Source organism: Pongo pygmaeus, chromosome 5 (assembly GCF_028885625.2).
Source record: "Pongo pygmaeus isolate AG05252 chromosome 5, NHGRI_mPonPyg2-v2.0_pri, whole genome shotgun sequence".
Classification (NCBI taxonomy): Eukaryota; Metazoa; Chordata; class Mammalia; order Primates; family Hominidae; genus Pongo; species Pongo pygmaeus.
This window is the reverse complement of record NC_072378.2, coordinates 18,343,439-18,358,677: the sequence shown is the minus strand read 5'-3', so window position 1 is coordinate 18,358,677 and position 15,239 is coordinate 18,343,439. Positions and strand designations below refer to the sequence as shown.

General features: G+C 42.9%; 1 protein-coding gene and 2 pseudogenes across 1 annotated transcript in view; 2 read left to right on the top strand and 1 right to left on the bottom strand.

The window, feature by feature from the left end:
- Positions 1-15,239, bottom strand: part of RNF144B (ring finger protein 144B) — a 192,083-nt gene that overhangs the window by 98,198 nt on the left and 78,646 nt on the right. The window lies entirely within an intron of this gene.
- On the top strand, positions 1,783-3,699 carry LOC129038747 (inosine-5'-monophosphate dehydrogenase 1-like; annotated as a pseudogene).
- Positions 4,987-7,115, top strand: LOC129038746 (ATP-dependent RNA helicase DDX18-like; annotated as a pseudogene).

The following is a 15,239-nucleotide window of genomic DNA, read 5'->3' as shown; positions in this document are numbered from 1 at the left end:
ACCTAAATGATTTTTTAATTGGCACAAAGTTCAAATATACAACCTGCCTTTCATTTTAGATTCATCTTCTTTTCCTCCATCTTCACTTTGCATCTCAGTTTCAGCCATACTAAACATTTCTAAGTACTCTAAATTTCACACTCACAGATGGTTCTCCATTTATCAAGGCCATTCTTCCCTGCCTTTTCCACCTGACCAATAGCTCTTCATCCCACACACACACAGAGAAAAAAATGTCACTCAAGGTGTATCTTTTCTGGAATCTCCCTCCTACTCACCTTTCCCCATCATATAGTTAGACACCCTCTTCTAGGCTTCCTCTCTTCTATAATGCTCTTACTTTCATTGCTCTATTCAACAAACACGTCTAAAGCTCCTATTATCTACAGGTTATTTATTAGGTACTGGGAATACAAAGATAAATAAAACATAAGACTTCAAGTGGTGTCAAAAAAGACAATTAGGCCTGTCAGCTGGTCAGAGTAGCACCGAGTTTCAGAAAGGCACTCAGCATTTTGAGCCCAGCCCTGTAAGACCTGGAGAATTTAGTGGGTAGAAATGTGGGAAGACAATGGGGCGAAGGAGGAAGAAGGGCCTTCTGGGCAAAAGGAATTACATGAGCAAAGTCAGAGAGGTGGATAAGAGGTAAGCTTTGTTGATGGCAGAGAACAAGTTTCTCCATCCCAGGCGTTTAATTAAAAAACAAAACAAAACAAAAAAAACTTTAAAACTCAGGAGGCTGAGGCAGGAGAATTGCTTGAGGCCAGGAGTTCAAGACCAGCTTGGGCAACATAGTGAGACCCCCAGGTCCTAAAAATATTTTTTAAAAACTTTAAAACGACTTACTTATAAACTTTTTCAAGCTATAATAAAAGCAAAAGATAATCATGGAAAGTAAACCCTAGTTTTATTCCTAATTGTTTGTTAATTTCTGGTGCTTTCTTAAACCCAAAGAGGCTCATTAATGACATGTTAATAACACATAAATTTCTAATTTTATCAAAAGACAAAAGAAGTATTTTATACCCCTCTGATAAGCACTGTGAATAAAGATAAGTAGTTCAGTCACAACTAGTTCACCCTCACCTCCCCATGTAAGGGTGAGAACAAATCAAAACAAATAAGAGAAACTTTGGTGCAAGGCTCCCAGACCATTCTATCAGGATGAGGGGGTCCCTGCCCAGTATCTGTCTTCCTTTTATAGGACCTAATGCATACACAGGCTGAAGCTCTCATTCTCAGTGGTTATGTTGAAAATAACCAATCCAAAATCCTCTTTTGATGGAAGTAATCCACGAACTGACCAACAGAGACAAAACTTTTGAGAGTGAACAATGTTACTACATAGGGTTAATCCTTAAAAATATTTTCCAATCTTGTCAACCTGCGATTTTTACACATACTTCTACAGGACCATGGACGATATATATGTTGCAGCATATACTTGAGGCTATCAAAATTGGAGAGAGATAAGAAAGCAGAAATCAGATGCCATCATGCCCAAAAGAAGGCTGTAAAAAACTTGGATGGCCACCTGCCCAGTTCAGGATTCTATCAGTTCAACAGTTCAAATGGCTTATGGTGTTCCTTTGATATTACATCAGTTTACGCCTCTTACCAGAAAGTGTGACGGCAATAAATAACCCCAAGTGAGCAGGATGAGGCATTGTGATCCACAGCGTGCCCTGAATTAGACTGTATTTTATATCGTATTAAAAAAATGGAGGCAGCAGCGGCGGCTGCGCAGGTGTTTAGGGTGGGGTCGCGGGGTCTCGCGGCAGCATGGCGGACTATCTGAGCAACTGCGGCACCGGCTACTTGCCTGAGGACGAGCTCATCCCGTAGCAGCTCTTCACCAGCGCTGACAGCCTCACCTACAACAACGTACGGATTCTCCCAGGATTCATAGACTTCATAGCTGATGAGGTGGACCTGACCTCAGTCCTGACCCGGAAGATCACGATGAAGACGCCGCTGACGCTAATCTCCTCCCCCATGGACACCGTGACAGAGGCCGACATAGCCATTGCGATGGCTCTGATGGGAGGTACTGGTTTCATTCACCACAACTGCACCCCAGAGTTCCAGGCCAAGAGGTGCAGAAGGTCAAGAAGTTTGAACAGCGGGGCTTCATCACGGACCCGGTGGTGCTGAGCCCCTCACACACTGTGGTTGATGTGCTGGAGGCCAAGATGTGGCATGGCTTCTCTGGTATCCCGATGACTGAGACGGACATCATGGGTAGCAAGCTAGTGGGCATCGTCATCTCCCCGGACATCAACTTTCTTGCTGAGAAGGATCACAACACCCTCCTCAGTGAGGTGATGATGCCAAGGATCAAGCTGGTGGTGGCTCCAGCAGGCGTGATGTTGAAAGAGGCAAATGAAATCCTGCAGCGTAGCAAGAAAGGGAAGCTGCCTAGCAAGAAAGGGAAGCTGCCTATCCTCAATGATCTCGATGAGCTGGTGGCCATCATCGCCTGCACCGACCTGAAGAAGAACCAAGACTACCCTCTGGCCTCCAAGGATTCCCACGAGCAGCTGCTGTGGGGGTCCTTCTACAGGACCTTGGACAATATATATGTTGCAGCATATACATATATATGCAGCTGTGGGCACCCATGAGGATGGCAAATACTGCCTGGACCTGCTCACCCAGGCGGGCGACGACTTCATAATCTTGGACTCATCCCAAGGGAACTCAAGTGTATCAGATCGCCATAGTGCATTACATCAAACAGAAGTACCCCAACCTCCAGGTGATTGGGGGGAACATAGTGATAGCAGCCCAGGGCAAGAACCTGATTGATGCTGGTGTGGATGGGCTGTGCGTGGGGATGGGCTGCGGCTCCATCTGCATCACCCAGGAAGTGATGGCCTGCGGTCGGCCCCAGGGCACTGCTGTGTACAAGGTGGCCGAGTATGCCCAACGCTTTGGTGTGCCCATCATAGGACTGTGGGGCATGTGGTCAAGGCCCTGGAACTTAGAGCCTCCACAGTGATGATGGGCTGCCTGCTGGCTGCCACCACGGAGGCCCTCTGCAAGTACTTCTCAGACGGGGTGCAGCTTAAGAAGTACTGGGGAGCCGGGTGCGGTGGCTCATGCCTGTAATCCCAGAACTTTGGGACGCCAAGGCAGGCAGATCACCTGAGGTCAGGAGTTCAAGACGAGCCTCAACATGGAGAAACCCCATCTCTACTAAAAATACAAAATTAACTGGGCGTGGTGGTGCACGCCTGTAATCTCAACTACTCTGGAGGCTGAGGCAGGAGAATTGCTTGAACCCGGGAGGCGGAAGTTGCAGTGAGCCGAGATCGTGCCATTGCACTCCAGCCTGGGCAACAAGAGCAAAACTCTGTCTCAAAAAAAAAAAAAAAAAAAGAAGTACCAGGGCATGGGCTCACTGGATGCCAGGGAGAAGAGCAGCAGCAGCCAGAAACAATACTTCAGCGAGGGGGATAAGGTGAAGATCACACAGGGTGTCTCGTGTTCCATCCAGTACAAAGGTTCCATTTAGAAGTTCATGCCCTACCTCATAGTGGGCATCCAGCATGGCTGCCAGGATATTGGGGCTACAGACTGTCTGTCCTTTGGTCCATGATGTACTCAGGAGAGCTCAAGTTTGAGAAGCAGACCGTGTTGGCCCAGATCGAGGGTGGTGTCCGTGGCCTGCGCTCTCACGAGAAGTGGCTGTACTGAGGACAGTGGTGGAGGCCGAGATGGTGGACGGGGCGCACCCCAGTGTCCCCTCTTCAGGCACAGCCTCCCTCCATAACTGAGTGGTCCACCGATTTGCACTACAGATTCCCCAGCTCCTTTCCAGGGAGAGAGGAGGGGAGGTCCTGAAGGGTCTGCAGCCCCTCCCTGGGCATCCTCTGCTGAGTCAGGACTGCTCCCTGGGCCAGCTGCCCTGGAAGCCCCCCAACACCGTCCCCCTAGGCTCTCAGGCCCTGCACCTGCCTCAGGTCTTTCTTGCTACAGCCTACTCCAGCCTGGCCCCCACCCCAGGAGCAAGTGGCCCCTCCTGGCTTCTCCTGTAGGGCACCTCCCAGCCCTCAGCCCCCCAGGAAATGGTGGTCTCCTGGCCCTGCCTCTGGTCCTTCCTGGGCTGCTGCCCCCTCAGCCATGTGGCACTTCTGAGCTCCAGACCTAGGCCAAGGGGAGGTCTCTGACCCCTTCCCTGGCCATGGGCTACCCTTGGGTCCTGTTCCTCAGGCCACTCCCCTGTCCCTGGCCCTGGGGAGGAGGCTGTCCTGGTCATGGCCCCCTGCCCATCATTCCTGACTCACCACTGTCTGCAGGTGTACCATTCCTGCCCTCTCCTCAGCTGCAGTTGAAGGCTTTAACTCTGCACACTTTGGGATCACAGTTATGTCACTGTGTATTAAATAATCAGAATAAATCAAGCAGGTCTCAAAAAAAAAAATGAAGTCACAGGTCAACATTGTTACCTCTCTCCAGCAAGGACTGAATAAAAGGCAGTGAGCAAATATACTTAGTTTACTATAAGTAAATCTTTAAGTGGATTAATTATTCCTTGCTCATTATAAACTATTTTGTTATAGAGGAAGGATAGTTCTAATCTCTGAAAATTAAACAAAATTATATTAGTTCATTCTCATGCTGCTAATAAAGACATACCCAAGACTGAGTAATTTATAAAGGAAAGAGGTTTAATGGACTCACAGTTCCGCATAGCTGGGGAGGCCTCACAATCATGGCAGAAGGCAAAGGAGAAGCAAAGGCACGTCTTACATGGTGGCAGGCAAGAGAGCTTGGGCAGGGGAACTCCCATTTATAAAATCATGAGGTCTTGTGAGACTTATTCACTACCATGAGAACACTATGGGGGAAACCACCCCATGATTCAATTATCTCCACCTTGCCCTGCCCTTGACATGTGGGATTATTACAATTCAAGGTGAGATTTGGGTGGGGGATACAGCCAAACCATATCAAAAATCTGTGTTGACTGTGTGGCACCGTGGTCTAGGCACTTCTTGGACAGCACATCTCACCTGCGGATGAAACTCCTGCGCAAGAAGATACAGAAGCAGAACCTCAAATTGCGGCAGCGGAACCTAAAGTTGCAGGGGGCCTCAAATCTGACCCTATCAGAAACTCAAAATGGAAATGTGTCTGAAGAAACAATGGGAGGTGGAAAGGTTAACAAATCAAAACATTCTATGAATATGGACTTATCAGAAGCTCCAAATTGAGGCATGTCTCAAGAAGCAGTGGAAAATATAAAAGTTAAAAAATTTCCCCAGAAATCCACCATATTAGTCAATGGAGAAGTAGCAATGCAGTCTCCCAATTCAGAATCAAAAAAGAAAAAGAAGAAGAAAAAGAGAAAAATGCTGAACGATGCTGGGCCTGATGCAAAAAAAGCAAAAACTGAAAACAAAGGGGAATCTGAAGAAGAAAGTGCAGAGACTCCTAAAGAAACAGAAAATAATGTGGAGAAGCCAGATAATGATGAAGATGATAGTGAGGTGCCCAGCCTGCCCCTGGGACTGACAGGAGCTTTTGAGGATACTTCATTTGTTTCTCTACGTAATCTTGTCAATGAAAACACTCTGAAGGCAATAAAAGAAATGGGTTTTACAAACATGACTGAAATTCAGCATAAAAGTATCAGAACACTTCTGGAAGGCAGGGACTTCTAGCAGCTGCAAAAATAGGCAGTGGTAAAACCCTGGGTTTTCTCATCCCTGCAGCTGAACTCATTGTTAAGTTAAAGTTCATGCCCAGGAATGAAACGGGAGTCATTCTCTCACCTACTTGAGAACTAGCCATGCAAACTTTTGGTGTTCTTACGGAGCTAAAGACTTGCCAGGTACATACCTATGGGTTGATTATGGGCAGTAACAGATCTGCTGAAGCACAGAAACTTGCTAATGGGATCAACATCATTGTGGCCACACCAGGCCGTCTGCTGGACCATATGCAGAATACCCCAGGGTTTATGTATAAAAACCTGCAGTGTCTGGTTATTGATGAAGCTGATCAATAACCAGCTTCACAGTTCCGCATAGCTGGGGAAGCCTCACAATCATGGCAGAAGGCAAAGGAGAAGCAAAGGCACGTCTTACATGGTGGCAGGCAAGAGAGCTTGGATGTTGGGTTTGAAGAGGAATTAAAGCAAGTTATTAAACTTTTGCCAGCACGTAGACAGACTATGCTCTTTTCTGCCACCCAAACTCAAAAAGTGAAGGCCTGGCAAGGATTTCTCTGAAAAAGGAGCCATTGTATGTTGGTGTTGATGATGATAAAGCTAATGCAACAGTGGATGGTCTTGAGCAAGGTTATGTTGTTTGTCCTTCCAAAAAGAGATTCCTTCTGCTCTTTACATTCCTTAAGAAGAAACGAAAGAAGAAGCTTATGGCCTTCTTTTCATCTTGTATGTCCGTGAAATACCACTATGAGTTGCTGAACTACATTGATTTGCCCTACGTAGCCATTCATGGAAAGCAAAAGCAAAATAAGTGTACAACCACATTCTTCCAGTTCTGCAACCCAGATTCAGGAACACTATTGTGTACGGATGTGGCAGCAAGAGGACTGGACATTCCTGAAGTTGACTGGATTGTTCAGTATGACCCTCCCAATGACCCTAAGGAATATATTCATTGTGTGGGTAGAACAGCCAGAGGCCTAAATGGGAGAGGGCATGCCCTGCTCATTTTGTGCCCAGAATAATTAGGTTTTCTTTGCTACTTGAAACAATCCAAGGTTCCATTAAGTTTATTAGACTTTTTCTGGTCTAAAATTTCTGACATTAAGTCCCAGCTTGAGAAATTGATTGAAAACAACTACTTTCTTCGTAAGTCAGCCCAGGAACCATATAAGCCGTACATACAAGCCTATGATTCCCATTCTCTGAAACAGATCTTTAATGTTAATAACTTAAATTTGCCTCAAGTTGCTCTGTCATTTGGTTTCAAGGTGCCTCCCTTTGTTGATCTGAACATCAACTGCAATGAAGCCAAGCAGAAAAAGCGAGGGGGTGGTGGTGGATTTGGCTACCAGAAAACCAAGAAAATTGAGAAGTCCAAAATCTTTAAATACATTAGCAAGATATCATCTGACAGCAGGCAGTTCTCTCACTGAAGACATGCCTTTCTTTCATCTTGAATAACTTTATCCTAAAATGAATTTTTCCCCTTGATTTAACAGGATTTTTGTAGCCTTTAGAATTTGGACTTATCTAACAAGAGTATAAATTGACTTGGGTTCCAAGCATTGAGCACTGTTACTTCTATCAAGCCTCTTTTTCATTTTGGTGATATAAAACAGGCTTTAATTTTCTTGGATGCCCAAGGGCAGAGCAAGGAATATCTGGTCTTTTTTGTGATTATATAATATTTTAATTTTAAATATCCCTCCCTCATACATACAAATGTATGTTACTGTTTTAATATAATTCTTTTTGTACCTTTAAAAAAATCCATGTTAATACAGCAATATTATCTCATCTGAATACTTTCACAAATGTCATTTCATTTAATACTTACAACAACCCTTCAGTTGAGGTTTTATCACTCGCATTTTACAGATGGGGAAACAGCACTGAAAGATGGACTGACTTTCCCAAGGTCACACAGTTACTGGCACAATGTACACTAGAACCCAATGACCAAGTCAAGTGAGTTTCAGCTAGAGCAAGCTTGTATAGCCTGCAGCCCTGTAACCCAAGATGGTTTTGAATGCAGCCTAACACAAATTTATAAACTTTCTTAAAACATTATACAATTTTTTTTGCAATTTTTTTAGCTCATTGGCTGTCATTAATGTTAGCATATTTTATGTGTGGCCCAAGAAAATTCTTCTTCTTCCAATGTGGCCCAGGGAAGCCAAAAGATTGGACACCCCTGAACTAGAGCACCCTTGCTTCCCAAATAAAACTATAGGTAAAAATCAAGCTCCCCTTTTTTCTCATGTCAGGATCTTTTTTGGAAAGAGGACAAAAACAAGTTAATGCAAAACTTTTAGTTCTATTTTTAAACATCTACTTAGGGCAAAAGGCCAGGTGTTCTGCCAAAACAAATTAGATAATATTCTTATACTGGCAGACTCTCAATCTTGACCAAGATTGAGACCAAGAAGAAAAATATCCAACATAATATATATTGAGAAAAGAGTCCAACAACTCTGAGTACACTGAATTCTCAGCCTTGGCCTTCTGCAAGAAGGAAGAGGCAAGTTTCCCGTATGAGAGAACAGTCAAGGAGTGTGACTCAAGGACTATTTCAGTACAAGATCTTATTTCAACCCTGTTGTCCATCTGTTTGCTGAGAATGTAAACTTCTCTAGTTCCAAGTCAGAAAAGAGGATGAAATCATCTACTAAAGCCACATAAACAGGAGCCCCATAAAGGCACGCTGTGATTACACTACACAGCCATGCAGTGAGAAGCCAGTGCACACCTTCCCATTATCTGGCTGGATTTCTGTGCAGTTATGGTGCCTTATCCCAGGGAGGCAAGTTCAGGGACCCAGCTAAACAAATGATGAATGCTGTAAAATTTATTCTCTATTTACTGCAGGTTAATGGAGAAGAAAGATAGGCTTAGCAAAGTGGCTCACACCTGTAATCCCAGCACTTTGGGAGGCCAAGGTGGGAGAATCACTTGAGCCCAGAAGTTCAAGACCAACCTGGCCAATATAGGGAGACCTCGTTTCTATAAATAATCAAAATATTAGCTGGGTGTGGTGGCATGCATCTGTTGTTCCAGCTACTTGGGAGGCTGAAGCCAGAGGATCACTTGAGCCTGAGAGGTTGAGGCTGCAGTGAGCCATGATCACACCACTGCACTCCAGCCTGGGTGACAGAGTGAGACTCTGTCTCAAAACAAACAAACAAATAAGTAAAATAAAAAAAATAATGGGGGGGGAAAGAGCAACTTAAAGAATTGCATACAAAAAATAGTTAATATTTTAAATGAAGACATTGACTACATGCAATATCTATTTATCAACAATTGCAGCCAGCCATTCTTTCCTCCCTATTCCTCTTCACCAGCCTCCTCTTTTTTTGAGCATCACTAAGGTCATAAAACTCACTGCTTTCTACTCAGTCCTATCCTTCTTTTTGTACCATCTACTGCCACTACATCTTTCAATACCTGGAGCCCACATCCATCATCCACTTACATACCTCTATGTTGTCCCCCTACCTCCTCTACAGTAAGAGGAAAACAGAGGTTCCAAGGAGTACGAAACTTCAGAGAATCTTAGGGGAATGAGTATCTAGAAAGCTAATGAATTCAGGCTATGGACCAGAAGAGTTCAGACTCTAATTTTAAGGGTAAAGTAAATTTCGAGGTCATAATTCAAGGTCAAATCAGCTATGTTGTAGGCCAAATTATTATTTGCAGTTTGGCTAGAAACCTAAACCAGCAAGTACAGTATTGTTTCCAAAATAAAATAAGTTCCAAGTTCTAAACAACTAGAACCCTAAACATTTAGGAACCCTAAACATTCATAAGTTTGGGACCACCTACAAAAAATGTAACAATAAATTTTTCCTCTTGAGTTTCTTTTTTTTACAGCTGTAGAAGAAAACAGAAAGTATACATGTATGTAACTGGGTGTTGAGATTTGACCCCCTTCCATTGGAGCTACTTCAGTTGAGAAGAGAGTTGGTGACCACCATTTGTTCCTAAGAGCCCTCGTGAATTTATTCTTCTCAGTGTACCCAATGAGAATAACTGGACCAACTTCTGGATAAGTAGTGACAATTGGGAAAAGGACTCTCAACATTATCATAGAGAATAAACACAACAAGTTTGGGGAAGGGTTTATATTGGCAAAGGGAGTCAGATGGAGCTGTAGCCCAGGTGAAAAGTTGAGCTCCAAAGAAAGTGGGTGATTTCTTTTGAGCAGATACTCTAACTGTATTCCTATATGAGAGAGGTGGGGTGGGGTGGGGGAAAATCAGGCTATAAAGAATGAGATTGTGGAAACAATGAGGATGTGTTTCAAAAGAAGAAAATCATTGACATGTCAGCATATTGGCCACGCCTGTCCTAGTCTTATTTGCTCTTCAAAGAGCTATAATCATGCGTCAAACAGGAAAGGAAACTATTAGACTCTCCATGTAACAGAGTACACAGAATAGGCTGCAGCAATACCAGATGAGTGAGAAAAGACTAGAGTCACACATTCCTACCAGTCAAAACTGGTGCCATGAGTGGCAGCCATGTTTGGATTATGTAATTCTGCCTTCTTGGCTAAAAGCTGATTGGACCCACGATAGATGTCTGTTGAAAGCAGAGCCAGCCAGGTGCAGTGGCTCATGCCTGTAACCCCAACACTTTGGGAGGCTAAGACAGGATGGTTGCTTGAGGCCAGGAGTTAGAGACCAGCCTGGGCAACAGGGCAAGACCTTGAAAAAAAAAAAAAAGGAAAGAATGAAAGAAAGAATGAAGGGAAGGGAGGGAGGAAGGAAGGAAGGAAGGGAGGAAAAAAGGAAAAAGAAAAGAAAAGAGAAAAGAAAAGAAAAGAATTAGCTGGGCTAAATTAGCTGGTGGCATGTGCCTGTAGTCCCAGCTATAATACTTAGGAGGCTGAGACAGGAGGATCACTTGAACCCAGGAGGTCAACACTGTAGTGAGCCATGATGGTGCCACTGCACTCCAGCCTGGGTGACAAAGCAAGGACCTGTCTTAAATAAAAATACAAATGAAGCAGAGTCCATCAGATTTTCCCTACTAGGAATTTGTATTTAGGGACAGCTCATCTCTGTGCCTGGTCAAAGCTGTGCAGCAGCCATATTCTGTCATCTACACAAGCAGCAGAGAAAGCCACAGACAGAACATAAAGCAGATGTGCAAGACAGGAGGGAAGAGTCAGAGGAACAGAACTCTAGCTAAACAGCTCTCAGTTCCAGTTCCTCCTAGAAGCCAGCTGGAGTCCTGTCTTTAGGTTCCTCAAGACACTCCTTGTCTTTAAAACAACTTTTCCTTTTTTAAAAAAGCTAGTTCAAATTTATTTCAGTTATTTGAAACTAGACACACCTGGAGTAAAACCACATTACCAAAAATTAAAAGATGATTCTGCAATAAAAAGAGCATAGATTTTTGAATCTAACAATGCTGGGTTCAAATCATGGCCACCCTGAATATCAGCTGTCTAGTCGAGAGTAAGGACATAAAACTCACTACTAGTTTCCCAGCCTGTCTGAGCCTTGGTTTCCTTACTAGAAAATGCAGATAATGAAACATCCCTGTCTGACAGCTTTGAAGAGAGTTGTAGTTCTCCCAGCATGGAGTTTGAGATCTGAGAATGGACAGACTGCCTCCTCAAGTGGGTCCCTGACCCCTGAGGAGCCTAACAGGGAGACACCCCCGAGTAGGGGCCGACTGACACCTCATACAGCTGGGTGCCCCTCTGAGATGAGGCTTCCAGAGTAAGGATCAGGCAGCAACATCTGCCGTTCTACAATATTTGCTGTTCTGCAGCCTCCGCTGGTAATACCCAGGCAAACAGGGTCTGGAGTGGACCTCCAGCAAATTCCAACAGACCTGCAGCTGAGGGTCCTGACTGTTAGAAGGAAAACTAACAAACAGAAAGGACATCCACACCAAAACCCCATCTGTACGTCACCATCATCAAAGACCAAAGGTAGATAAAAGCGCAAAGATGGGGAGAAACCAGAGAAGAAAAGCTGAAAATTCTGAAAATCAGAGTGCCTCTTCTCCTCCACAGGAACACAGCTCCTCGCCAGCAATGGAACAAAGCTGCACGGACAATGACTTTGACGAGTTGAGAGAAGAAGGCTTCCGACGATCAGTATAACAAACTTCTCCAAGCTAAAGGAGGATGTTCAAACCCATCGCAAAGAAGCTAAAAACCTTGAAAAAAGATTAGACAAATGGCTAACTACAATAAACACTGTAGAGAAGTCCTTAAATGACCTGATGGCGCTGAAAACCATGGCATGAGAACTACGTGATGCATGCACAAGTTTCCGTAGCTGATTTGATCAAGTAGAATAAAGGGTATCAGTGATTGAAGAGCAAATGAATGAAATGAAGCAAGAAGAGAAGTTTAGAGAAAAAAGAGTAAAAAGAAATGAACAAAGTCTCCAAGAAATATGGGACTATGTGAAAAGACCAAATCTACATCTGATTGGTGTACCTGAAAGTGACGGGAAGAATGGAAACAAGTTGGAAAACACTCTTCAGGATATTATCCAGGAGAACTTCCCCAACCTAGGAAGGCAGGCCAACATTCAAATTCAGGAAATACAGAGAACACCAAAAAAATACTCCTTGAGAAGAGCAACTCCAAGAAACATAATTGTCAGATTCACCAAAGTTGAAATGAAGGAAAAAATGTTAAGGGCAGCCAGAGTGAATGGTCGGGCTACCCAAAAAGGGAAGCCCATCAGACTAACAGCGGATCTCTTGGCAGAAACCCTACAACCAGAAGAGAGTGAGGGCCAATATTCAACATTCTTAAAGAAAATAATTTTCAACCCAGAATTTCATATCCAGCCAAACTAAGCTTCATAAGTGAAGGAGAAATAAAATCCTTTACAGACAAACAAATGCTGAGAGATTTTGTCACCACCAGGCCTGCCTTACAAGAGCTCCTGAAGGAAGCACTAAACATGGAAAGGAACAACTGGTACCAGCCACTGCAAAAACATGCCAAATTGTAAAGACCATCAATGCTAGGAAGAAATTGCATCAACTAACGAGCAAAATAACCAGCTAACCTCATAATGACAGGATCAAATTCACATATAACAATATTAACCTTAAATGTAAATGGGCTAAACGCTCCAATTAAAAGACACAGACAGGCAAATTGGATAAAGAGTCAAGACCCATCAGTGTGCTGTATTCAGAAGACCCATCTCACGTGCAGAGACACACATAGGCTCAAAATAAAGGGATGGAGGAAGATCTACCAAGCCAATGGAAAACAAAAAAAAGCAGGGGTTGCAATCCTAGTCTCTGATAAAACAGACTTTAAACCAACAAAGATCAAAAGAGACAAAGAAGGCGATTACGTAATGGTAAAGGGATCAATTCAACAAGAAGCACTAACTATCCTAAATATATATGCACCCAATACAAGAGTATGCACGTTCATAAAGCAAGTCCTTAGAGACCTACAAAGAGACTTAGACTCCCACACAATAATAATGGGAGACTTTAACACCCCACTGTCAACATTAGATCAATGAGACAAAAAGTTAACAAAGATATCCAGGAATTGAACTCAGCTCTGCACTAAGCGGACCTAATAGACATCTACAGAACTCTCCACCCCAAATCAACAGAATATACACTCTTCTCAGCACCACATCACACTTATTCCAAAATTGACCACATAGCGGGAAGTAAAGCACTCCTCAGCAAATGTAAAATAATAGAAATTATAACAAACTCTCTCTCAGACCACAGTGCAATCAAACTAGAACTCAGGATTAAGAAACTCACTCAAAACCGCTCAACTACATGGAAACTGAACAACCTGCTCCTGAATGACTACTGGGTACATAACGAAATGAAGGCAGAAATAAAGATGTTCTTTGAAACCAATGAGAACAAAGACACAACATACCAGAATCTCCGGGACACATTTAAAGCAGTGTGTAGAGGGAAATTTATAGCACTAAATGCCCACAAGAGAAACGAGGAAAGATCTAAAATTGGCACCCTAACATCACAATGAAAAGAACTAGAGAAGCAAAAGCAAACACATTCAAAAGCTAGCAGAAGGCAAGAAATAACTAAGATCAGAGCAGAACTAAAGGAGATAGAGACACAAAAAACCCTTCAAAAAATCAAAGAATTCAGGAGCTGGTTTTTTGAAAAGATCAATAAAATTGATAGACCACTAGCAAGACTAATAAGAAAAGAGAGACGAATCAAATAGACGAAATAAAAAATGATAAAGGGGATATCACCACCAATCCCACAGAAATACAAAGTACCATCAGAGAATACTATAAACACCTCTATGCAAATGAACTAGAAAATCTAGATGAAATAGATAAATTCCTGGACACATACACCCTCCCAAGACTAAACCAGGAAGAAGCTGAACCTCTGAATAGACCAATAACAGATTCTGAAATTGAGGCAATAATTAATAGCCTACCAACCAAAAAAAGTCCAGGACCAGACAGATTCACAGCTGAACTCTACCAGAGGTACAAAGAGGAGCTGGTACCATTCCTTCTGAAACTATTCCAATAAATAGAAAAAGAAGGAGTCCTCCCTAATTCATTTTATGAAGCCAACATCATCCTGGTACCAAAGCCTGGCAGAGACACAACAAAAAAAGAGAATTTTAGACCAATATCCCTGATGAACATCAATGCAAAAATCCTCAATAAAATACAGACAAACCGAATCCAGCAGCACATCAAAAAGCTTATCCACCACGATCAAGTTGGCTTCATCCCTGGGATGCAAGGCTGGTTCAACATACACAAATCAATAAATGTAATCCATCATATAAACAGAACCAAAGACAAAAACCACATGATTATCTCAATAGATGCAGAAAAGGCCTTCAACAAAATTCAACAATGCTGCATGCTAAAAACTCAATAAACTAGGTATTGATGTGACATATCTCAAAATAATAAGAGCTATTTATGACAAAACCCACAGCCAATATCATACTGAATGGGCAAAAACTGGAAGCATTCCCTTTGAAAACTGGCACAAGACAGTTTTCTCACCACTCCTATTCAACATAGTGTTGGAAGTTCTGGCCAGGGCAGTGAGCCAAGAGAAAGAAATAAAGGGTATTCAATTAGGAAAAGAAGAAGTCAAATTGTCCCTGTTTGCAGATGACATGATTGTGTATTTAGAAAACCCCATCGTCTCAGCCCAAAATCTCCTTAAACTGATAAGCAACTTCAGCAAAGTCTCAGGATACAAAATCAATGTGCAAAAATCACAAGCATTCCTATATACCAATAACAGAGAGCCAAATCATGAGTGAACTCTCATTCATAATTGCTTCAAAGAGAATAAAATACCTAGGAATCCAATTTACAAGGGATGTGAAGGACCTCTTCAAGAAGAACTACAAACCACTGCTCAACAAAATAAAAGAGGACACAAACAAATGGAAGAACATTCCATGCTCATGGATAGGAAGAATCAATATCTTGAAAATGGCCATACTGCCCAAGGTAATTTACAGATTCAATGCCATCCCCATCAAGCTACCAATGACTTTCTTCATAGAATTGGAAAAAACTAC